This window comes from Lissotriton helveticus, chromosome 2_1, assembly GCF_964261635.1.
Source record: "Lissotriton helveticus chromosome 2_1, aLisHel1.1, whole genome shotgun sequence".
In the NCBI taxonomy this organism is placed as follows: domain Eukaryota; kingdom Metazoa; phylum Chordata; class Amphibia; order Caudata; family Salamandridae; genus Lissotriton; species Lissotriton helveticus.
In genome coordinates this window covers 124,143,883-124,168,508 of record NC_136059.1, presented here as the reverse complement: position 1 = coordinate 124,168,508, position 24,626 = coordinate 124,143,883, and positions in this window count along the sequence as shown.

Below are 24,626 nucleotides of genomic sequence, written 5' to 3'. Positions count from 1 at the left end.
CTCCCTCTCTTCTTCTCTCTCTCCCCCTCTCTTCTCTCTCTCTCTCTCTCCCTCTCTTCTTCTCTCTCTCTCCCCTCTCTTCTTCTCACTCTCTCTCCCCCTCTCTTCTTCTCTCTGTCTCCCCCCTCTTCTTCTCTGTCTCTCCCCCTCGCTTCTCTCTCTCTCTCTCGCCCTCTCTTCTTCTCTATCACCCCCCTCTCTTCTTCTCTCCCTCTCCTCCTCTCTTCTTCTTTCTCACTACTGCTCTCTTCTTCTCTCTCTCTCCCCCTCTCTTCTTCTCTCCCTCTCCCCCTCTCTTCTTCTCTCTCACTCCTACTCTCTTCTTCTCTCTCTCTCTCCCTCTATTCTACTCTCTCTCCTCCTCTATTCTTCTCTCTCTCTCCTTCGCTCTCTCTCTGTCCTTTGATGTGTGCAGGACACACCTTCTCATCCAGTTTTTTGTCTTGCAGGCTGTGACCTACTGATTGTGTCAAGGGGAGCCGCCATGTGTCTTCATTTCATTTCTGTGTTAATTTCAATAAAGTTTCATTGTTTGTTTCAAAAGTGAATGTGCGATGCTCATTTCTGTGATGACATGCATGTCAACAGTTGTGATTGTGCAACATCATGCAGATTATTTTGTACATGTTTAGGTGTACCTGATGTGGCATGTCTTTGGTAAGGGGGGGTGCCAGGGAGGGGTGGTCGTGGGGGTGGTGTTGGTGGGGTATGCGTGCTGCATGTTCAGTTGCTCCATGACATCTGTTTGTCTTCAGGTGTGGCTTTGGGCTGGGCTCTCTTTTGTGTTGCAGGCTGCAATCTGACTTTACACCAGGTCAGAGCAGTTAATTCCCTGCTGCTAACGCGCCTTATTGCATGTCTTATCGCAGATCTGGCTGGTCATTGTGAATGTTGAGGTGTGGTGTTTTCGAGGCTTTTGGCACGGGAACGCCTACTCTGCATCTCATTAGCGATAGTTGCGGGGGTCCTCTGTGGCAATGTTTTTTGCGGCTGCTATTGCGGGAAAACTGGTGATATGGGCTGTTAGCACCTGCTTGTGAATGGGGAGGTAAATTTATCGTGACTTTGGCTGTGATAAAGTGCCGTTAATTTGGCGATAGATCCTTGTGAATATGCCCCTCAGTTAAAAGAAAGTTGCCTGATTGTTATTAGACGTGCGTGTCGTGCACTGTCATGGTGGTATGAGAGTTTGTGGAGCCTGTGTGCAGTTTATATGAGCATTATTTAACTGAAACAAAACATTTCTTTGAGCCTTGATGCAATGGTGCTCGTTTTCACGCTTGAGCCGAGTAATGTTTGCTCAAACAATACTAATACAAAATGCTTCTGATGTCGGGGATGTTTGACTAAAAGGAATCCAGAAGCCATATTATGGCAAGGGGTCTCGTGTAAACACCGAGTGCTGATTAAAATACGATCTTGCTAGCAACTACGCGCAGGAATTCATAAAGAATATTAATGCCAGATCCAATCGGTAAAGGTGAAAGCTGCTCCGAGCAGAGAAAGCAGGGCCTAGTGGACCCAGGGTAGGGCACACAACAGATCAGACACACAGAGAGTTTCCAAGACAGAGGGAGAAGTATGCAAAACAAAAGAAGAAGTTAAACCAACAGGCTGCTAGAGGACAGGCAGGCACAGAAATGGCAGGTGGCTACAAGGAAACAGAGACTGGCAAATGTACATACATTCTGCTACATAACACACAAGAAAAATATGCAAAGAGTAAGGATTCCCAATTCCTCAAAAAGAGGCCTTCCTTCTGAACAGCCCCGATGTTTGTGATATTTGTGTAAACTCTAAAATTTACTTTACTTCCCTTGTTCACTACCATCCCCAGAACACTAAGATTACACATATCGTCCTTTACCACTACCTCCCCTATATCCTAACATTACACACTTCACAATTAGGCGTTTTGTGATAAATATCCACAAGCAGTGGTAGAAGTGGGCGGGATCGGAAGGGCACGCCGTGCCCCTACTTCTAAAAATTATTTCACTCCGTTCCCCTACTTCTTTCTTTCCAAAAATCGTCCTGGGACGGCAGGAATAGTTCTACTTAATAAGGATTACATTTTCATTCAGCTTCCGGAGGCTGCTCGCACTTCCTTGTTTAACTCCAGAGGCTACAGCAGCCCCTCCCTGAGCTCTCAGACTGAGGACAGGCCCATTGTCATTCCGATTGAGGCCGATTAACCCCTTTCGAATGACAATGCGCCCGCCGTCTGCCTTTGACGATAGTGTGCCGATCTTGTGTGGATCGTGAGCTTGAAGGAAGGTGTTCTGCGAGACAAATCCCCCTCCTTTGAGCGTCCTGGTGTGAAAACGTTTTCCTTTTTAGGATACTGCGTCATCAGTGAATTAAATCGATCGTTTTTCAGGATATAATATGTCTTCTGTAAAAACCTCTAGTCCAGATCCTCCAAATATACCACAGTTCACAAAGTGCCCTTATTGTCTGATCGTTCAAGCTTACAAAAAACACCTCTAACATGATGCACGCTAGGTGTTAACGCAGTCCGTTGGAAGATGCACACGCAGGGAATTTGTGGTCCAACGTGTTTTCCCGTTTGCAATGAGGTCAGAGTTAGTAATGACAGAGGAGCTTTCCTCAAACCGAGTACTCTGGGGAACTTGCCCCCTTGTGTAATTTGCCCATGGTGTACACAGAGTAAACAGGGCAGGAACAGTGACGGGACAGAAAAGGCGACAGGAAAGGAGAGGTAATGGGGCAGGAGAGGTGACCGGGCAGAAGTAGTTACGGACAGGAGAAGAGACAGGCCAGGAGAAGTGACAGCTTAGGAGAAGTGACAGCGTAGGAGAAGTGACGGGGCAGGAACAGTGACTGGGCAGGACAAGTGATGGGTCAGGAGCAGTGATGGGACAGGAGAGGCCACAGGAAAGGAGAGGTGACAGGCCATGAGGAGTGATGGGGCAGGAGCGGTGATTAGGCATGCGCAGGAGTGGTAACTGGGCAGGAGCAGTGAACAGATAGGGACAGTGAACGGATAGGAGCAGTGAACTTTTACACTCCCCATTCTGAATTTGCGCCCATGCCAGTTGGCCACCCTACTCCGCAGTGCCCACAACCTCCTCCCCCTTCCCTTCTATCTAGGGGCCTGCAAAGCAACCCTGAAAGGGCCATCAGACAACTGTGAATTAACTGGTGACACAACAGAGCAGAGCAGACTGTTGACAATGCAATATCGGCCCTTGATTAACAGTGGATTCCAGAACAAGGAATGTAAAATCCTCTGTGTAGAGGATGCTGTGATGCAGTGAGGCACACAAACTAGTTTATTTCAACAAACTGATTACACTGAACGGGGTACCTGTGCACCCTAAACTTGAAACACAGTGGTCCATGACATTTATATCTAATAAGCATACATATCTGCAGTACTGCATTGAAAAAGGTAACAATGCCGGACTGGCCGTTCCAGGCATCAGGCGTTTCCCAGGGCGACTGGAAGGGTAGAGGGCCAGGTTAGTTTGGGGGGGGCCGGGTTTGTACATGTGCAGGAGTTTTAAAAACACTGCAAAGTTCTCTGTATATTCAGCAGGTTTCGGTCAACAATACAAGTGCCAAGATAACTTTTGGTGATCAATGTGCATGCTGTAGAGAGATGGGAGCCTGTTTTGTCTAGTGGCTGTTTTACTCACCTAAGGTAGCGCAGAGGGGTAATATGCCTGCTGGAAAGAACGTGTACCATGCATATCAAAGAGCCATATTTTATGTGTATAGTTCAGTGGGTACTGCTTTGTGTTCACTTCCCGAATGAAAGGATACTTGAATACATATGGCCTGGCAGTTCGGGCTGGACTGGTCCCATTGGGCGCAGGATCAAGACTGATTTGCATATGGCTGGATCCAAACTGGAATGGCATGGTGAGCAAAAAAACGAGGGATTTAGGCCCAGATTTCTGTACTGGGGTGAATGTATGACATTGTTTTGCATTCTGTCCACGAGTTGTTCTTTTTGCTATATTATGATTGAGCAGCTGGGTTTCTGTGAGTCTAGATTCTTTTGACAGTCCTTTTCTCTTCTGAGCCCTGCTTAACACATGTGTACAGGAGGAGCCCTGTATTCATGTCCTCAATGTTTGAGACAAAAAATACTCATGGATTTCTGAACAATGAGAGTAAAAGCATTAAGGGAACATGTTGTTCCTGCTCATATTTCACACGCTTTACATAAACCTGTATTCCCTATTAGTTCTTGCTTTTTCCTTAATTAAACCTCAAATAAACATGTTTATCCATTGTTTGAATTAAATTAATTTATAAGCTGTAACTGGTCAGTGAAATGCGAAACGTACTAAAAATGGTATTTTTGCTATTTCTAGCCACACCCCTGACTCCGCCCACTGATCCAATCTTTGGTTATACCTGCTCCCTGATTCTCCACCCACAGTTCCCCTACTTTTTTTTCCCCACTTCGACCACTGGCATCAAGTAAAACCTGCCAATTTGTCTAGACACAAATATGCCCAGTATTTAGAAGAAAATGCATGTTGTTGGTGCACTAAGTACCCAAAATTGCATCATCTTTCATTGTACCCACCTGCATGGTGATCTCGTTCCTCTCTTTGAAGAGCAGGTGGGTGCCGCCTGCACAGTGAAAGATGGACGCGTCCATCTTCCCTTCATTGAATGCGCTGCCCCGAGGGCAGCAAGAGTTTGCAGCTGCCCTGAGTTCAAAGCATTATTTGTAATAGGGCTCAGCATGCCTGTCTGCGCTCGGTGCACCGTGGGCCAAACAAGGGCAGTACACCTGTTCAATGTTATAGCACCACAGCCAACTTTACCCACATTGCCCCAGGAGGCCTGGTCATGTGCACATTGTGGAAAAGTAAATTTTGCCATGTTCTGTGTCCCTACGCTTCATCCATCATATGTTATGTGTGCATGACCAATATGCATATGTTATTCCCCATGCCTGATTAATGACGCAATTCCAGTTGTGTCCACCTCTAGTATGCTATTTTCCAGTCTTCGTGAATACTACGAATATCAGGCCTATGTAAAGTAATGTTGCCACGTTTCTTAGTGTGCACGTTATTCCATTATAAAATCCCCGTTTCTAGGCCTCAAAAGGGCCCGGACCACAGATTCAGCTCCTGTCTCCTGAAAGCCTCGCTAAGGAGCGATACAGCCCCCACCTGTATCCTCGACCCTTCACTTATTTCCTGCCTCGCAGTGCCCGGTGCAGCTTGGCTCTGCCTCTGAGTCTGCCAAAAGTATGTTATAGTTCCAGTTATCAGTTCAGTCCTCCTCCTCTGCATTCCTAAGCTACAGATTTCTGCATCAATAGTTTCCGTCATTGTCTAGCCTTCTCGTCTCCATGTTAGAGAAATACTGTATTTAATGGTCATTTAATATTCTTCATCACGCACTACATGTAGAATAATGCATGGTCCAGTCTTAGAATCAAGTTAGCTTTTCCCCTCATGACTTCTAGTTTATATCAACATGTTCCCTAAACATCAGACACCAGATAGGGTTTAGGTACATGTCGCTCCGACCCTTCAGACTCTAGTCTCTGCTCCTAGCACAGAGTTCATAGCCCCCAGCTTCTCCTAGTAACACGTCATTGCCAGTTTTCGCGCACCATTAGGTTAGAGGTCCCGGCTCCTTAGGTAGCCCCCTCCTATGTTTCCGCCCCATTCATGACATATTCTGTTACGTTTGCATCACATGTCTAAGTATACTCCCAGTTACACCCACTTTTACTGTTATCTCTCGCGACTGCTACGCGTCACGCCTTCTGCTCCACCCACTGCTACGCCTACTGCAATGTAATGCTATGTGTTTGCGCTATGTATATAAGTCAATGTTTTGTTATTGAATGTTAGCGCGCTCATCCCAGACCCAGCCCCGGCAGCTGCCGGGCCTTATTGTCCTATTCCCATGCAGGTTGTCCTGATCCTGTCCTTATGCTGTAATAAACCTGCAGAAACTCCTACTACCTCGAATCTTGACTCTTATTTTATTGAGCTATCTGTTATGCTATAAGTCTAGTCAAAAATAGGGTATTATTTATTTATTTACCACATAATGGCGCCCGAATAGGGACTTGCCCTTTCCCCACGCGTCGGTGAAGCCACGCCGACCCCCTGACCCTCTGCAGTCGTGACGGAACCATACCGTGCACTGGCAGATATTTCTGCTCCAAGTATCCCTCAGGCCCACGGAGGAGACGGAGGAGGCGGTCCAGCATCCAAACGAGACGGTGGAGGAACGCGGCGAGTCCCGACCAGAGCCCAAGCCGAGAGTCCAAGGTCCGAGGTATCCGGAGGCCCACCCGTAACTGAAGTCCGAAGTCCGAAGTCCGTCGTAGTCCAGTCCCGTTCGAGGCTTTCCGTTCCGTGCTGCCCGGTGAGTACCATTGCTGGGGTAGTATCTAGACAGGACCAATCTAAATTGACTCCTGGTCCGTGGGTTGGTGGTACCCAAGCCCACAAACGAAGTGTTCACCTAGGTGGATACGGGTCTTGATGCGTTCCTTTATGGGACCGGTATGTTCCGTACTGTTACAGCAGTGCATCCAGTAACTCTAGTCTGTTCCGTTCTCGAGAATTCTGTTCTGTTTCTGTTTTCAGTATTTTCAGGTAGTATTCTGTTCGAACTGTTATGTTATGATATTGTTTAATGTATTTCCAATGTCGTGGTATGCCTGAATTGTTTTCCCAATTGTTATTGTTTTTCGTGTATTGTATTGTGTTCCGATTCAAGTTTAGAATGCCGCTCTTTTCCAAGTTACGTCAGTTAAAAACTAGAAAGGGTCTGTTAGAGGAAGCAGTTCCTGTCCCGCCTAGGGACAGTCCAGGTCATTTTATGTATCAGAAACATGGCATAAGCGCCATAATGTATCTAGATTTATGGGTAGAGTATACCAAACAGTTAGAAGAAAAGTATAGATGGCCCGTATCGGGTACATGGGATGCCGAATGTATCATGCGAGTAGAAGAAGCATTATGGAAAAAGAAAGCCAGACAGTCACAGAAAGATGCCATCGAGTTATGGCGCAAGGAAGCTCATAAAAGAACGGAAAAGGAAGTCAGAAAGTCAGAGTTAAGTAGAGAATCCCAAGAACGAGCCCAAGAAAGAGAATTAATCGAGATAGGTGAACAAGTCAAAGCCGAACAGTCAGACAGACAGAGGCATGCCCTTATTAAGGGTATGTATCCTCTCCTTGCCGAAGGCCTGCCAAAAGCGACCCCAGAGGCACCCAGTAATTTCCCGCCGCCATTAATTCCGACCAAGCTACGTCACAAACCGACCGCAGCTGATATTTTTATTTCGTCCTATTTGGACGACACAGTCCCCGAATATGCAAATCCTGTTCGTGCTCCGCCAGTCCCTGTAAATCAGGCACTTCCCGCTTCTCCAGACACCGGAGTACCTGTTACGGTACCCCCGGTCCAGCCTACAGTTCCATTTCCCACTCTGCCAGGACGTAGAGCCTCAGTAGACGACTCTAGTCTAGGGGCCGCAGGAGGAGCTACTCCTCAAACCCCGCCGCCACACAAGCGTTTATCGGCACTCGAATTACATGCTCAAGCATCACAGCGTACTCCTAAAAGTAATAAGTCTGTTACAGAAATCAGGCAAGCCCTTAACGAATGTGTCTATGATCCAGTTCCAGGCGAATATACTATGGTTTTATATTCCTTACGTGTAAGGAGAGTGACCGAGTATCTAGTCACCTTGCCGAATATGAAAGAAGATCTAGACAGAATATATCGTTTCATCCGTACAGGGGATGATCCAGAAAGTATTGGCGAAATTATGTCTCAAAGGAAAGCCGAGATTCAGCTCATGATATTAAAGTTCCTGATCAATTGTTTAATAAGAGAACAAGATTACCCGTCCAAAGATCCGGCCGAAATGAGAATCCTGACAAGGTGGAGTGATAATATAGCCGAGGGTAAGCACAAGACCGTCGGTGCCATGGAGAGTATGTACAAGAAAATCCGTAAAGAAATAGTAAGGTTACACGAACAGCGTAAAGCAGCACAAGTAAGCGAGAAAGAAAGTATCTCTGATCCTGAAGAGGAAGAGAACGAGAATCCCGCCAGAATAGCGTATGTCGGAAAATCCAGATTTCCAGATCGCCATTTACGTCTAGAACCCAAGTCTATTTTTCATCCAGCACCAGAACAAGGTTCTCTAGAACAAGTATTTCAAGCTACCGATCACATTCTGAAATCACGAGTCGGTTACAGTGAACTAAGTACTATGCATGAACAAGAACTAGCCCGATCAGCAGTCCGATGGATTACTGATTCTACCACTTTTCCAGACGAAATAGTGGCACAAATGTTTCTGAAACTGCCCCCAGCCGAGCAACGACTGGTGGGTATGTATATGATCCAGCACCTCATTACTCTGTATGAGGGTCAACATTCTGATCCAGGCCCGTTGCACGATATCCTGAACGAGTTACTCCAGTATAGATGGAGAGGTCTAGGTACCGATTTAATAAGTGTCATTCTAGAACAGCGTCACAAGTATAGAACGTTCCTGAACCCGCATTTTGTTCATGTCTCACCCCCAGAAAGTAAATCATTCTACATAGACAGACAGAATCCGTTACGAGAAGTCCACCCAGTCCAAGGGGCGGGTGGCGTAATGCAACGAGTGTTCGTATACACTCCAATATCAAAGATGGAACTTCTTGAAATGAAGAAATTAATTCCCTGTCATGACAAAGATCCAGCAGGGTTCCATAGAGAATTAAAAGACATGCTCCGTATGGGAGAATACACTTACCCGGATATCATTAAAATGTTAAAGGTCCTGTTACCCGCAGGGGTGTATGAAAAGTTAAAGGAAAAAGAATGGGAGGTGGGAGAGAAAAAGATCGATTGGGCAGCTCTAGAAGCTGAAGACAAGGCACGAGTACCAGGTACCGGTCTTGGAGATAAATGTAAAGATTTACCAGAATTATTGATTCAAGTTTTACCCAGATTATTGACAACTAGGAAAGAAGACTGGGATGCAATCTCAGCCTGTAAACAGAAGCAAGATGAGGATATTAGTGATTTTTATTCTAGATTTGAAAAATGTTTCAGTATCAACAGTGGTCTCAAGACAAGTAGTGAGTCATACCCTCATCTTTTCGTCACCAAATTAGTCGAGAATTCAAGTCCACAAATTAAAAACCGAGTTTTGAAAGTCGAAAGCACCTGGCAAGCTAATACTCCGTCCCAGATGCTCCAGATGCTCCAGTATCACCAGAATAGAATCAGGGAAGAGCAAGAACACGAAAGAAAACGTATGAAAGACACGAAAATGAAAGTGCTAGTTGCACAATCTATTCCTCAAGACAGTCAGAAGAGGGGTCCGAATCAAGCCAGTCATCCTGCAGCTCCCGTTAAAGGGAACTGCAATTATTGTAAACAGCCAGGTCATTTTATAAACGAGTGTGCAGTTCTGAAACACAACATAGCTACCGGTAAGACTAAAGAAAGACCACGTCCGCCTAGACAAGAACAAGTTTCACAGACTCCTCAGTCACAGAATGCACCACAGACAGTTACAGTACCGCAGCCCATTGCTGCAACACAGCATGTCACATCACAGATGTACCAGTATGCACAGTCCGAGTATCCAGAGTACCAGTCATATTCATGAAACAGCCTAGAGAGGGAGGTAGGCTTGCCTCTCATCGAGATACCTGTAGATCAAGAAGGTCCCTATGTTCACAGTCAAGTATTAGGGAAAGACAGAAAGTTTTTGATCGATACAGGGGCAAGTAGGACCACAATTAGTCATGCCGAAGTTCCAGGGGCTCCGCTCTCAGGCTCAAGAAATGTTTCCCTTGGATTTTCAGGAAAACCCATTGTTAATGAGATATCTAAGCCAGTTACTCTAGAAGTAGGTCCATTGTCCCGCACTACTGACCTGTTACTTACTAAGTCATGTCCAGAAAATCTATTAGGTATTAAGACACTGAAAGAGTTAGGTGCAGTTATTTGCTGTTCCCCAGAGGGAATACGTCTGTTCCTACGTGACTTTAAGGGTCACTATGTGTTACGAGATTTTGATTCAAGATTGTCTAATGTTCCACAGCATTTATGGGCGCAAGGTCCAACTGATGTAGGTTACATGCAAATCACACCCCATCGTGTGACTCTCAAACCAGGTGTAGTGTTACCCCGAATCAGACAGTACAGATTGCCACCTGAGGCTGTAGCAGCCTTATCCAAAATTATTGACGAGCTCATGGCTCAAGGAGTAGTTGTAGAAACTGACTCCAATGTATGCAATTCTCCGATCATTCCAGTCATGAAACGTACTGATCCGAATGCACCCCCAGTATATCGATTAGTGATTGATTTACGAGAGCTTAATAAATGTATCATTCCTCAGTACCCAGTTGTTCCAGACATCTCTTCCCTGTTAACAGCCATTGATTCCGAAGCCATGTTTTTCACTGTCATAGACCTCAAGAATGCATTTTTCAGTGTTCCAATTCATCCAGACAGTCAGTTTCTTTTCGGATTCTGTTTAAATGGAAGGAGCTATATGTTTACACGCGCTCCTCAAGGTTTCACAGAAAGTCCTAGTATTTACAGTCAAGCACTTAAGAGACAACTAGACAACATTCACATGCCAACTGACACAGCCCTGCTCCAGTATGTCGATGATCTACTGATCACAGCCCGTTCTGAACGTGCTTGCGAGCGAGCATCACTTACAGTTCTGTATTTTCTAGCCGAGATGGGGCACAAGGTGTCACCTTCGAAGCTTCAATTCTGTGTCCAGCAAGTGGTATACTTAGGACACTTGCTGTCCAAGAGGGGTAGGCAGTTGACACCAGACCGTATCCAGTTAATAGCGAGTCTTCCCCAGCCCAGAACCCAGAAGGAGGTACGTGCCTTTATCGGCCTTACTTCTTATTGTAGACAATGGATTCCCCAGTATGCATTTCTAGCCAAGCCACTGATACAGTTAACGACACAGGAGGCAGCCGTATCGACTGTCCTCCCTTGGACATCTGACCATACACTTAGTTTTAACGAGTTAAAGAAAGCCCTATGTCAAGCTCCAGTTCTAGCTACACCGAACTACAGTAAGCCTTTTACACTTTTCGTTACTGAACGGGAAGGTACAGCATTATCTGTTCTCACACAAGATCAAGCAGGTCAATACAAGCCCTGTGCTTATTTTTCGAGCACATTAGATCCAGTCGCCCAGGCGTTGCCTGCGTGCCTCAAGTCAGTTGCAGCCACAGCACTAGCTATCAGACAAAGTGATTCCATAGTTTTAGGACATTCTCTGACAGTACAAGTCCCACATTCAGTAGAAGTTCTTTTAAACCGAACACAAACTCAGCACTTGACAATTGCACGTTTAACAGGTTATGAATTGACACTGTTCCAGCCACACATAGAAATTAGACGCTGCAACGTTCTGAATCCTGCTACACTGTTACCATCAGTTAGTTCAAATCCAGACCCACATGACTGTGTGGAAGTAGTTAACATTACGACAAAGCCAAGACAAGACCTGACAGACATTCCGTTACCAGATCCTGACCTGACACTTTATGTGGATGGTTCATGTATGAGAACTAGTACAGGAGAACTAGTAGCCGCGTATGCAGTGACTACTGACACTGAAGTTATTGAAACACACCGTATTGATACCCTGTCCGCTCAAGCAGCAGAGCTAGTCGCTCTGACACAAGCCTGTATACATGCCAAGAACCTGAAAGTTAATGTTTACACAGATTCACGTTACGCATTCGGAGTTGTACACGACTTCGGAGTGCTCTGGCAGGAGAGAGGTTTCATGACTTCTCATGGAACCAAGATTCAGCATGGTCTCCTTATTCAAGCCCTGTTAGATGCCATACATTTACCGACATCTATTGCTATCATGAAGTGCAAAGCACATACGAAAGTTACTGACATTATTTCCCAAGGTAATGATTTAGCAGACCGCACAGCCAAGCTTACAGCACAGACTCCAGACATTCCAGTTAATCAGACACATACTCCAGATCCGACTATATGTATGACAGTTAAGGACCCTACACAAGACGTCATAGATATCCAGTTACATGCTACTCCTGAAGAAATCAAGAAGTGGTCTGAACAAGGAGGGGTTCAGACAGATCAAGGATGGTTAACGAAGGGTAGAGCCACATGGTTTCTCCCCGATTCTATGGTTCAAGTCATTATCAATACCGCACATAGTCCAGCACATTTAGGAGAAAAAGCTATGTTAGACAGTATCCAGAACATTTGGTTCAACAAGCATTTACGAGCTGCAGCCAAGCAGAAAGTCCGTACCTGTATGATATGTTGTCAGTTTAACCCAGGTAAAAGTGTCCCGGTGGAACAAGGTGGTTTCCAGCCCCCTGACCACCCTTTTGAAGTCCTCCAGATGGATTATATTCAGATGGAGCGATGTCGAGGTTTCAAGTATGTCCTTGTAGTTGTATGCGCTTTGTCCAGGTGGACAGAAGCATATCCAGTCCCAGATTACACAGCCGCGACCACTGCCAAGCAGTTGGTTCGTGAATTTTTCCCTAGATACGGACTCCCTAGAGTCGTATATTCTGATAACGGCCAGCCATTCTCATCTGAACTCATGAAACACGTTTCCCTGTTGTTAGGGTACCAGTGGAAGTTTCATTGTGTACGCCATCCAGAAGCAGCTGGACTAGTCGAAAGGCATAATCAGACTCTGAAAATCCGCATTGCAAAAGTCTGTAAGGACAAAGGTGTGGACTGGTTAATAGCTCTGCCAGTCGCTTTATTTTATATGCGTATGGTCGCACATTCCAGATCAGGTCTGTCCCCGTATGAGGTCGTATTCGGCCGCCCCCCTAACATGTGGGGTACTCCTAGACCCCGAAGTATTACCGATGTTTCATGTAATATGCTGACAGATTACCTAGCTTCCTTGATGTCTGCCCTCAACTCATGTCGTTCACAGGTTGCCGCCGCATTTCCAGACAATACCGAGGTGGCACCGCACGAGATCGTTCCAGGCTCCCTTGTGATGATCAGAAATTTTGACAGATCAAGTCCGCTGGAACCACGTTGGAAGGAGCCACGTCAGGTCCTCTTGACCACCCGAACTGCCGTCAAGTTGGAAGGCAGGAAGGGGTGGGTCCACCTTTCTCATGTAAAACTTTTCAAAGGATTGAAACCAGCGTCTAAAAACATTTTCCAGGATTCGAAAGACTGCCAAAATATTGCTCTTAAGGACTGTCCCGCACAAGACATTATTACAACCCCTCCCTTGTTAGAGAAAACTCCGCAGCAGGAGTATAAGCTCAAATTAAGGTCTAGTAAAATAAGTCAGTCAGTTTGATTGTATAAGTCCTCCCCTAGGTGAAACGGTTAAATTGTTTCTGACATGTATAAAATAGACCCCCATAGTGAGAGAGTCAGTCGAAGTTCACTTCAATGTATCGTTTTTCTGAGTTTCGTATTATTCATCAGCATTTTGATTTCCTGCACCAGCTATGCGTTCTATCTGTATTGTCCAGTTCCTCATGTAAATATGTCTGCTAATGCTACAGTAGAGCACACGTTTAGTGATCTGCCTCCTCACGAATATTCTTACCGCCTCGCTATGCGCAACAACACATTTATCCGTATGTTACATTATTCACACCAGACCAGCAATGCTACTAATTGTTGGGTGTGTGGTCGACTCCCCCCTTTTCAGACACCGAAGGGAGTTCTGCCACTTTTTCCTTATCCATTCTCACACAATGGTTCGTGTGGAGCATGGTCCACGTTAACGTCATCCTCAACAGATATGTCTTTTCTTAACAGTACATGTTTTCCAGACAAGCAAGGTCTCCCCCACAGAACAGGTTTAGATCTAGAAAATGAAGTTTATAATTTAGGTAATTATTCGTCGAATTTCATGGTCCTGAATGTTCAGTCTGATACTACTCCAGACTTACCTGCTATTTCAGTACTACCAGTCAAAGGCGAATTATGTGTCCGTAATTATGGTTCTGTACATGTAGGTCATAGTGAATGTACTACTGTTATCAAGTATAGTGACAGTGGGAAATCTGTTTTCAAAGCTTCACGTCATTCTTATTTTATTTGTGGTCAAACTGCATATGTCCGTCTGCCCCTCGATTGGGAGGGAACCTGTTACATTGCTTTCCTACTGCCACCTGTTTTTCTAGCCCCATCTGATTATCATAGAAACACACATCTAGTACACATTAGACATAGAAGGGAGTCCCCAATTGTCGATTATACTGAAACTACTCTAGAACAGTATACAGATTTCAATAAAGGTTTCTTCTTCTTTGTAGGACCTGTCCAGAATAGTAAACTGATCCGTAGGTTAACAAGAACCCTTGAAGCTGTAGTAAATGAGACTGCCTCTGCTCTAGGTAACCTAACCGAAGAACAATCTGCTATGAGATTTGTCGTTTTGCAAAATCGTCTCGTCCTTGACGTCATACTGGCCGATAGGGGCGGGGCCTGTAGAGTCATCGGATCTAGTTGCTGCATTTTCATTCCAAATAACGCGCCGTCTGTTTATTCAGCTATAACCAGACTCCATAAAATTGCCCATCTGTTACACCAAGATCCAGGCACCTGGAAATGGTCCGGTTGGTTCTGGAATATAATTTCCGCATGGGGATGGAAAGTCCTGTCCTTTTTAGGTATTGCAGTAGCGATTATATTTAGCTGCTGCCTCTGTATACAATGTGGCCCTGCGATTTGCAGCATGTGTGCTACCTCTTGTATTCCTAGTCCCAAGCCCCGTTCTAAATCCCGTTCCAAGACAATTCGAGACGAGCAAATGGTACTGTATGAAATGATAGATGGTATCATGAAAATTGATGTTTCCTGATGGAAACGTAGTGACAAGGAGGGAATGTGGAAAAGTAAATTTTGCCATGTTCTGTGTCCCTACGCTTCATCCATCATATGTTATGTGTGCATGACCAATATGCATATGTTATTCCCCATGCCTGATTAATGACGCAATTCCAGTTGTGTCCACCTCTAGTATGCTATTTTCCAGTCTTCGTGAATACTACGAATATCAGGCCTATGTAAAGTAATGTTGCCACGTTTCTTAGTGTGCACGTTATTCCATTATAAAATCCCCGTTTCTAGGCCTCAAAAGGGCCCGGACCACAGATTCAGCTCCTGTCTCCTGAAAGCCTCGCTAAGGAGCGATACAGCCCCCACCTGTATCCTCGACCCTTCACTTATTTCCTGCCTCGCAGTGCCCGGTGCAGCTTGGCTCTGCCTCTGAGTCTGCCAAAAGTATGTTATAGTTCCAGTTATCAGTTCAGTCCTCCTCCTCTGCATTCCTAAGCTACAGATTTCTGCATCAATAGTTTCCGTCATTGTCTAGCCTTCTCGTCTCCATGTTAGAGAAATACTGTATTTAATGGTCATTTAATATTCTTCATCACGCACTACATGTAGAATAATGCATGGTCCAGTCTTAGAATCAAGTTAGCTTTTCCCCTCATGACTTCTAGTTTATATCAACATGTTCCCTAAACATCAGACACCAGATAGGGTTTAGGTACATGTCGCTCCGACCCTTCAGACTCTAGTCTCTGCTCCTAGCACAGAGTTCATAGCCCCCAGCTTCTCCTAGTAACACGTCATTGCCAGTTTTCGCGCACCATTAGGTTAGAGGTCCCGGCTCCTTAGGTAGCCCCCTCCTATGTTTCCGCCCCATTCATGACATATTCTGTTACGTTTGCATCACATGTCTAAGTATACTCCCAGTTACACCCACTTTTACTGTTATCTCTCGCGACTGCTACGCGTCACGCCTTCTGCTCCACCCACTGCTACGCCTACTGCAATGTAATGCTATGTGTTTGCGCTATGTATATAAGTCAATGTTTTGTTATTGAATGTTAGCGCGCTCATCCCAGACCCAGCCCCGGCAGCTGCCGGGCCTTATTGTCCTATTCCCATGCAGGTTGTCCTGATCCTGTCCTTATGCTGTAATAAACCTGCAGAAACTCCTACTACCTCGAATCTTGACTCTTATTTTATTGAGCTATCTGTTATGCTATAAGTCTAGTCAAAAATAGGGTATTATTTATTTATTTACCACAACATGTTCAATAATATAGGACCATGGACAACATTACCTACAATGCAGGGGGGGGGCTGGTCATGTGCACCTGTTTACTGTGCCCCTGGGGCACTGTAGTGTGAAAGAAGGGGGGACCCAGGGAGAGCCAGGCGCGAGCTGGTCATTCCCTGGGTGCGTTCGCGCAAGCAATCTGGGAAGAGCAGGTGAGGTTGATTAGGGGAGTTTATAAGGGGCGGTTAGGCAGGCGGTTGGGAAGTGCGTAGCGGGAGGCAAGGGAAGGGAGGTTCTTTTTGCCCCGCCCACCCTCCTCCTTTTTCTATTAGTTAGGTTTTTCCTCTGCGGTGCTCTAGGCGCTGCTCTGGTCTTCAGGCCTTGCCACTGTTAGGACAGGTGTCTTGGTTCTTTTCAGGAGGCGGTTTTTGCTAGTCGGGTGGGCAGCCTGGAGCGGGTTGGCCATCCTGAAGGGTAGCTCATTGGGGAATCCAGGGGGTATTCGGCAAGAGTTAGTTTCGGGTTCAGTTAGGTAGGGATGTTTAGGCATACTGTGCAGATTGGAATTTTATGAAATAAATAAATAATTAATGTGTTAAAGAAATGTGTTATGCACCTGTCTTAAAATAAAGTGGCCTTTCTTGCTCCTAGAAGAAGTGTGGACAGTGATTTCTTGCGCGAAGGGTTGAGTATCCTTGTGCAACTCCTTTTGTTATACAGATAGTACTGGCGCACATACAGTCCCGATGCTATTCAAAGGTCTGTCCATCATTAGCATGGGGGTGTTTTTAGCCAACAATCACAAAATGTTGAACTTGCACTGGCACTCGAACCAGGGGGCTCATTTACAAGTCCCCTTTGCCACTGATACAGCTTTTTTCCCATATTAAGAGTGACTCACAGGCAGCACAAGGGCTTGTAAATAAGCCACCTGGTTCATTATTTTTAAAGTCAGCAGCTCTGGCACTTGGCCCTATCTTCTCCCAATTGAAGCACTGCTTCTGAAGTAGGGCACCTCTGGAATGAAGTACATTTTCGAAATTTAGAGGACTGTAGACAATATTCTTTGGTGTAGGCAAGTGCATGGTGAGCACTGTTGTGAGCACCAAATAGTATACTCTACATTTTCCATTTCAAGTGCATCACTATTAGAAGGGGATGCCTCCAGCTATGGTGCAGAACCCTGTCTGTAGTTTGAACGGGAAGGGCTGCCGTGCATCGGGCTTACCCTATTACATGCCTCGCACTAATGCTCTATGGATCAGCCTATTTTGCAGTGGCATGTGTAATAACAGACGTGCCTAAAATGTATGTAGGATCAGAGCAAAAACAACCTATAAACTGATTGAAAGCTGACGTTTGATCTGGGCAGTTATTGCAAATGCTGGTGCAAAAGTGCCCGGGCACTGATAGATAGTAGCTGAGTCACCACTGGAGTGCATGAATCCCAGACTATAGTTTGAGGGACACAAGTGGGACTGTACTCTCAGCACCTGCTCCAAGCGGCTGAAAACAATTCCAATTGTAAAAGTGACAAACAGTTTGATTCACAAAGGTAAACGTACACTTGGTAGTAAGCCCATACATAAGCCCCCTAAAGACCCTGCACTCAGGGCCTCATTTATGGCATTTTGGCGCAGGGCAGGGCAGCACAGCAAGGCCCTGTGCTGTGCTGCCCTACGTCAAAGTGAAAGGGCAGAAACGCCCCATATTTAAGCAATGCAGTGCATTCCTGTCCTTTCTTCGTGCGCTGGTGCCATTTTGGCAGCCTCGGGCCAATGTAGGCACCATTGTGCAAGGGGGCCTCCACTGAATGCAGGATTGTTTTTGCACAGGAGGGAACCTTCCCAAGAGGCATTTTCCTATTTCTTTGTGTCCTGCAGAATGCTGCACACATAGAAAGAGGAATAAACATGTTTCTCCTTGTTAAAGCGATTTGATGGTTCCCCATGTTTACATAATCTGGGGCAAAGCCAAATTCCATGGGTGTTGAATGGAAAAACCCACTGCAATGCCCATGAAATGCCTCCCGGGCGCAGAGTAAGGTGACACAGCATTTGCCATGCATCGCCGTACTCATGATTTATGAGGTCTCTCAAAGCCATGCCGGGTGGCTTCGCATGGGAAACATCCATTACAACGCAACTTTTACAACGCACTACCATTACGACGCAACTTTTACAACGCAAGTTATAACAACGAATTGCATTGGGGGGCGCTCTAGGATAGGGAATAGTTTAATTACTATCCAACACCTTCCCTACTATCCACAGGGACTGGAGTTGGAATGGTAAATTAAACTATTCACTATCCAGCGCCCCCCAACGCAAGTCGTTGTAACGACTTGCGTTGTAAAACCTGCGTCGTAATGGCATGCGTTGTAGTGTCATACATCCCCTCGCGTGGCTTCTTAAATCGAAATGAGAGCCCTGCGTCACGCATGTTCCATTTACGTAGTGCACAGGTGACGCAGGGCTTCCATAAATAGCCCTCTTGGGGTGGGGAATTTCTCACACATAACTATAGCGAGTGTGGAGTCATAAAACTCTGAGTGCAGTTTGTGAATTTTATTTTGTAGTACCACTTCAAAATGTACCAGAAAGTGCAGTTTGAGAATCAGGCCCAAAGTGAAGAATACAAACCGGTAGGTGCATTTACCTGGCAGGTGAGATCCAGGGGGTGTCTGCGGCTTGTGCGACACCATTGGCAGTTTGAGGTCGGCGTAAGTCACTGTGTCCGCCATGCTCGAGTCTCCAGACAGATGTTTATTTCACTCATGGGTGAGCTCATCTCAGCAGATGAGCAGCTGAGGAAGTGGGGATTTATCAGAGAAAGTACAATATTTGCATAAACCCTGAGCCAAGATGTGGCAGGGAGAGGTCTGAGATGCCTCCTAAAGTAATGTTTCCATTGTGACACTTCACAAGACTGCCGGAGCTGTGTCTCATGCCTTCTTTTTAATATCGCCATCGGTTACTGATTTCTATGATATAAACAATCAAAAATTTCACGGTAGTAAGTGTGTCGCTTTCAGGGTTCTGATTTGGCATCATGTAAGTCTGATTACTTACGATTCACATCTTATACGTGCAGGGCGCGCCCTAGGGGGCATATTACCAAGGGCCTTATCGCAGCTTTAGCGGGAATTTTTCCCGCTAAAGCGGCGCTAATTTTATCTCCCTATTACCGCAGCCATTTTCGTTATTCACTATTGAAATTACCTGTTCTCATAGGCCAGAATGAGCAGTTAGATTATTACATTCTTATAATCCTAACTGATTTAGGGAAAATGGTAGAAATACGACTTTAGAATTCCTGAACTCAGAATATAAAAGTACATCTTTTAGTAAAGTTTATTTTAATATTCTGTGTTTGCAAATACCACTTTTAGAAAGCAGGTATTTGCTTGCCTGACCATTTGAGCCTGCCTCTGCTGGGTTGTGTATTCCTTGTCTGGGTTTGTGAGTGACAGGGCTGGGGGATTCCAGAAGACAGGCTGGGGCAGCCCAGTGGTGAATAGAGAGATCTGCATCTAGATGGGAGGGAGGAGTTACACCTGGGACCTGAATAGGGCTGGGCCTTCCCTCTACAATGCTGGCTCCACCCTCTGTGGCATGTCTGATGTCTCTGCCATGCACTGTGAAAGGAGAGGAGGAATCATGTCAACAGAGTGCTCCAGAGCTGTATCTTCCCTCCCCTGTGCTGGCTCCACCTCCTGTGGGGCGGCTGATGTCTCTGCCTTGCACAGTGACAGGAAGAAGAGAGTCATGTAAACAAAGTGCTCAGGAACTGGTTTGGACTAGGCAGAGGCCTCTCTGCCTTCAGAGAGCAAAGAATTTTGGGGTATAAATATTGGGACCCTGATCCCAAGAAATTAGATCACTTCTGGAACAAGAAACCTTTCTGCCAAAGAGAAGAACGAAGGAAGCTGCAGGAGTATGGACTGCTCTTCTGCCAGTGTGCTGTTTTCTGGGTTTGCCTGCAGTGGTTGCTTCGTTGCCAAGGGAAAGGAGAAGGAACTTTGTATGGACTTTCATCTACAGAATATTCTCCAAGGGCTTGAGCTGTGCTTGCCTCCTGCTGAAGTCTCAGGGACAAAAAACTTCACCTGCAGCTCCCTCCTGAATTTCCTTGCTGGGAATTCTGACTTCAGTCACTTGTGTGCCACTGGGAGCTGGAAGTGCGATGCATCGAGAAGAAGCATGTCTCTGCCGCAGCTGAAAGCATCGCAACGCCAGAGAAGCGATCATTCGTCGCATTTCCCTGGAACCGTGTGTTCATCGAAGCTGCCTGCTGTCGCATCACCGGAGAAGCGTGAAGCCATTGTGAGAGTCGCCATCGCATCACCGCAGAAGCGTGTCGCAGGGCCTGTCATAGCTCCAAAGTACAGAGTAGTCGCAAGGCTGCCAGGGCGTCATCGCATCGACATCGCATCGCCGCATCAAGGGCGCCATCTTCTCGAATCGCAATCAGTTTGTCGCATTGCATTGGGCATGCAGGCCAAGAATATACGCATCACCTCCGCACCGGTAAGGTTCACGACGAGTCCCTTGAGGAAGGACGCAACTGTTCCCCAGGGTCACGGAACCGACGCATCTCCCCTTCTGCGAGCCTTTTGTTCACTTTGCGTTACGCATCCAGGTACTTTGTTGAGAACTTTGTCACATTTACCAACAACTTGAACTAAGAGACTTTAATCATCTTTTAAGTAATCTTAAGTGTAGTATAGTGGATTTTTTTCATTTGTGGTCTTGTGTTTAAGTCTATATAAAGAATATTTATTTTTATAAAACCTGTTTTGTGCCCATCTGCAGTGTTTTCACTGTATTACTGTGTATATTCACAAATGCTTAACACACTGCCTCTGATATACGCCTGTCTGCTAGTGCCAAGCTACCAAGGGGGTGAGCAGGGGTTATTAAGGAGTGTAATCCCCTTATCCTGACTTAGAAGTAAGGGTCCCTATTTGGACAAAGGTGAATACCATTGCCAACTAGAGACCCCCAGATCTAACAGTTCTCAACATTCTTGACACATTAGTTTGTCCCACAATATTGTTGTTTTTGATCGAAGAAAACACCATCCGCGACTCCTCCCAGTCATGATTTCACAGCAACCACAGCACAGAGACCGCCCTCCAAACACAGAATATTAAAATAAACTTTACTAAAAGATGTACTTTTATATTCTGAGTTCAGGCATACTAATGTCGAATTTCTACCATGTTCCCTGAATCAGTTAGGATTATAAGAATGTAATAATCTAACTGCCCATTCTGGCCTATGAGAACAGGTAACTTCAATAGTGAAAAACGAAAATGGCTGTAATTCACTATTAAAACATGCTACACACATCAGAGCATGTCCTACCTTATACTTACAATGCACTCTGCCCTTGGGCCTACCATAGGGGTGTCTAACATGAAGCAAAGGGAAGGTTTAGGAACTGGGAAGTGGGTGCATTTGGCCAAGTCGACATGGCAGTGCTAGTCTGCACACAGGCCTTGCAATGGCAGGCCTGAGACACACTTTACAAGCTGCTTCTGTGGGTGGCACAACCAGTGCTGCAAACCCACCAGCAGCATTTGATTTACAAGTCCTGGGCCCGCATGGTGCACTGTACTAGGGGCTGACAGATAAATCAAATAACCCAATCATGGAATCCAAATAGTATATCAATTTAACGTAGGGATCATTCGCACTGTGGCACTGATTAGCAGTGGCACAGTGCCCAAAGCATAAATCTAGCAAAAACATATCAAAACAGAGGAGGCAATCCTTCAAAATGGAAGGGAGACTCACGCCAATGATGTCAGGTCTAACAAGAACCAAAATACTGTGGTTGGTTTTGGGTAGAGAAGAGCATTGTGGAATAGTTTACAGTAAAACACAGAGGATATGCTGGAAAAGTGGGCAGGGGCACACCTGGGAACTTTTACCTCAATGGTTGGGGCGGCCAAAAGTTTCCCCCACCCACAGGTTGGCACTGGAAAATAAAGCAGGAACCTCAGTTCTCTCTTGAGCATATCTCTGGATCTGTGGAACACAGAAGAATGGCTGCATCCTTTGATGAACCAGTGGTGAGAATACCCATGGGCCATACCTGCTACCAATTTGCGCCCATGACAGAAGTGGACTACAAAGACTGGTAGGCTAGCCTCATTTTAGGCTGCAGGAACACAAAACACCCACAAGCTTACCAACTCAAGAAAAGCTACCAGAAGTTCCGAACTCATGAGCCCAGCTGACCGCTTTCAACTGTACAAAACAAATGTGGGTGCGACCCGCACACGTGTTTTCTCAAAGTTCATCAAGTGTAATCGTTTTAGGGTGCTGTCCTGGTAAGTGCAATGTCCTAAAGCACTCTGGGAAATGTAGTTTTACAAATGCTGATACGGTATATCAAGCCCAAGACGCAGCCACCATTGGGATGATAAAAATCATCGTAGTTCAAAAAGTAGTCAATCTTACTCCATTTTCATCTTCGTTCAAAGTTTTTTTATTATCCATTTAGTTCAAGTAGATAAAACGCGGTAACTCCAATGTACAAATGCGTGTATAATGCCGAAGCCTTTGATACAGCATGTCGGATTCCCTTGTTTCATAATGCTGTGTTTAACCCAATGCATTTCGGCCATTCGGCCTTCGTCAGGGGTATCTCTGAGATAAAGAATAAACATTGCATCAAGAATTGTTTTCAATTAAACGTATTCAATTAATGAACTAGACTGTGTAAACATATTTGCCCTCTCTAAATAAAATAATTATTTTTACATTTAAAGCACCAAACTTAACTACAGGTTTAAACTCAACCCGTTAAAACCATTTTGGAATGAAAATATCAATATTGTTGTTAAACCCTCGTTAGACACAACGCATATGCTACATAGTATCCTGTTCCTACCTTCCACTTTCAACCTTAAATATAATTTGTGTTGCGCTCCTGCTAGATGCTTTCAACTGTGCCAGAAACAGCTAAAACATTTAAACAATTTATTTCTGGTTTCCTACATCAGATTTTGGTTGTTTCGTGTCTATTTGCCCATTAAGATTTTCACAATTGTTTATAAATTGGACTGGATTTTATTTTTTTCGCTGTGGTATCTACTTTTTTACTGCTTTGGTACTGATAAATGCTTTACAAAGTTCTCATAAATTATGTGTGTCAGCTTTGTGAAACTGTTGGCAAGGGTTGAGCTCAGGTTCAAAATATTGAGACACAACTGGACCGAGTAAGCAATAATGCCATTATCACTTGAAGATCGCTACCGTCCCCTTTAACTAACAATCCACTTTCTTACAAGTTTCATACAAGTTATTTTTAATATTGGATTGTATTTTAGTTTGTATATATTTTTTGTAAAAATGTAGTATGGAAAAACATATATTAATACATTAGTTTTCAAGTATTTTTAAAAAAATTTACCAACATTAATTGTATTTAAAATTAAATCCTATGAGGCTTTATTTTAAGTACTGCTTTCACTATTTTCTGTTGGTGGGTGTTGTAGTATCAGTGGTTGATAATGTATTGCTGTTTTTGTTTGGGCAGCAGCAACTTTGGAAGTGCAGTTTGAGAATATCAATGAGCTAGCTCTTTTGTGGGTATGTGGCGTCCCTCCCCAAATCCCCCCTTGACCCTCCTACACTCCTCCTTACTCCCACCTATTTTCCCTCCTTTATTAGAAAGTATGTCCCTTTTTCCAGCCACCTCCCATATTTACTCCTGAAATGAATTCGGAGACTCCACAGTCATTGTGGAGAGCTCTGCTCATACAAAGATAGCAGAGGAGCGGTAGATGGAAACTCTGCATGTACGTTTGTGAATAGCATCTCATAGAACAGATTGTACTTTGTGAATGACGCCCCTCAGTATTTACCACTCAGAACACTTGTCTTCATGATACCTGTTTGAATATATGCATTGAGGTTTTAGACTGAGATAACTATCGACATGAAAATAATATATTTATGGTATCAATGCAATAAGCATACATGTCCCTTCCTTTAACTTATAAACAAAGAAATGCAAAAAGCCAAACTTTTATCGGTTTCACTCCTTAGGTAATCAATGATGACGCTGCCCATCATGTAAACAACAAAAAAACTTGAAGGTCTAAACTAGCTGAGTTAAATAGGTTATCACCGGACACGGCACAATACGAGTGCAGTGCATCAGCTATCACGTGATGCCCATCATGTCCCTGCAGTTTAAGACCCACATGTTCCACATTTGTTGGGTGTTTGTGTTCTTAAATTCTAAGCTCTTATTCAAGTTCAACAATGCTGCACTGTTCTCCCATTAATAGCAGTCTTGATGCCAGGCAAGCCCCTCAGAGTTTTGCAGCATTGCATTTCTATAGATCAGGCATGCATGAGATCCCGCCGTTATCATTGGTCCGTGACACTCTTCTATGCTTGGGAAGTTGCTGAATTTCCAGTGGCATTGCATACATAGTTTTATTGCACCAAGTAGCTAGTAGGGAAGGGCATAACATGCATAATTCCGTGTATGATAATGTATCCAATCTTCCCATGAAGCTCTACCAGGTGGATATCAATGCA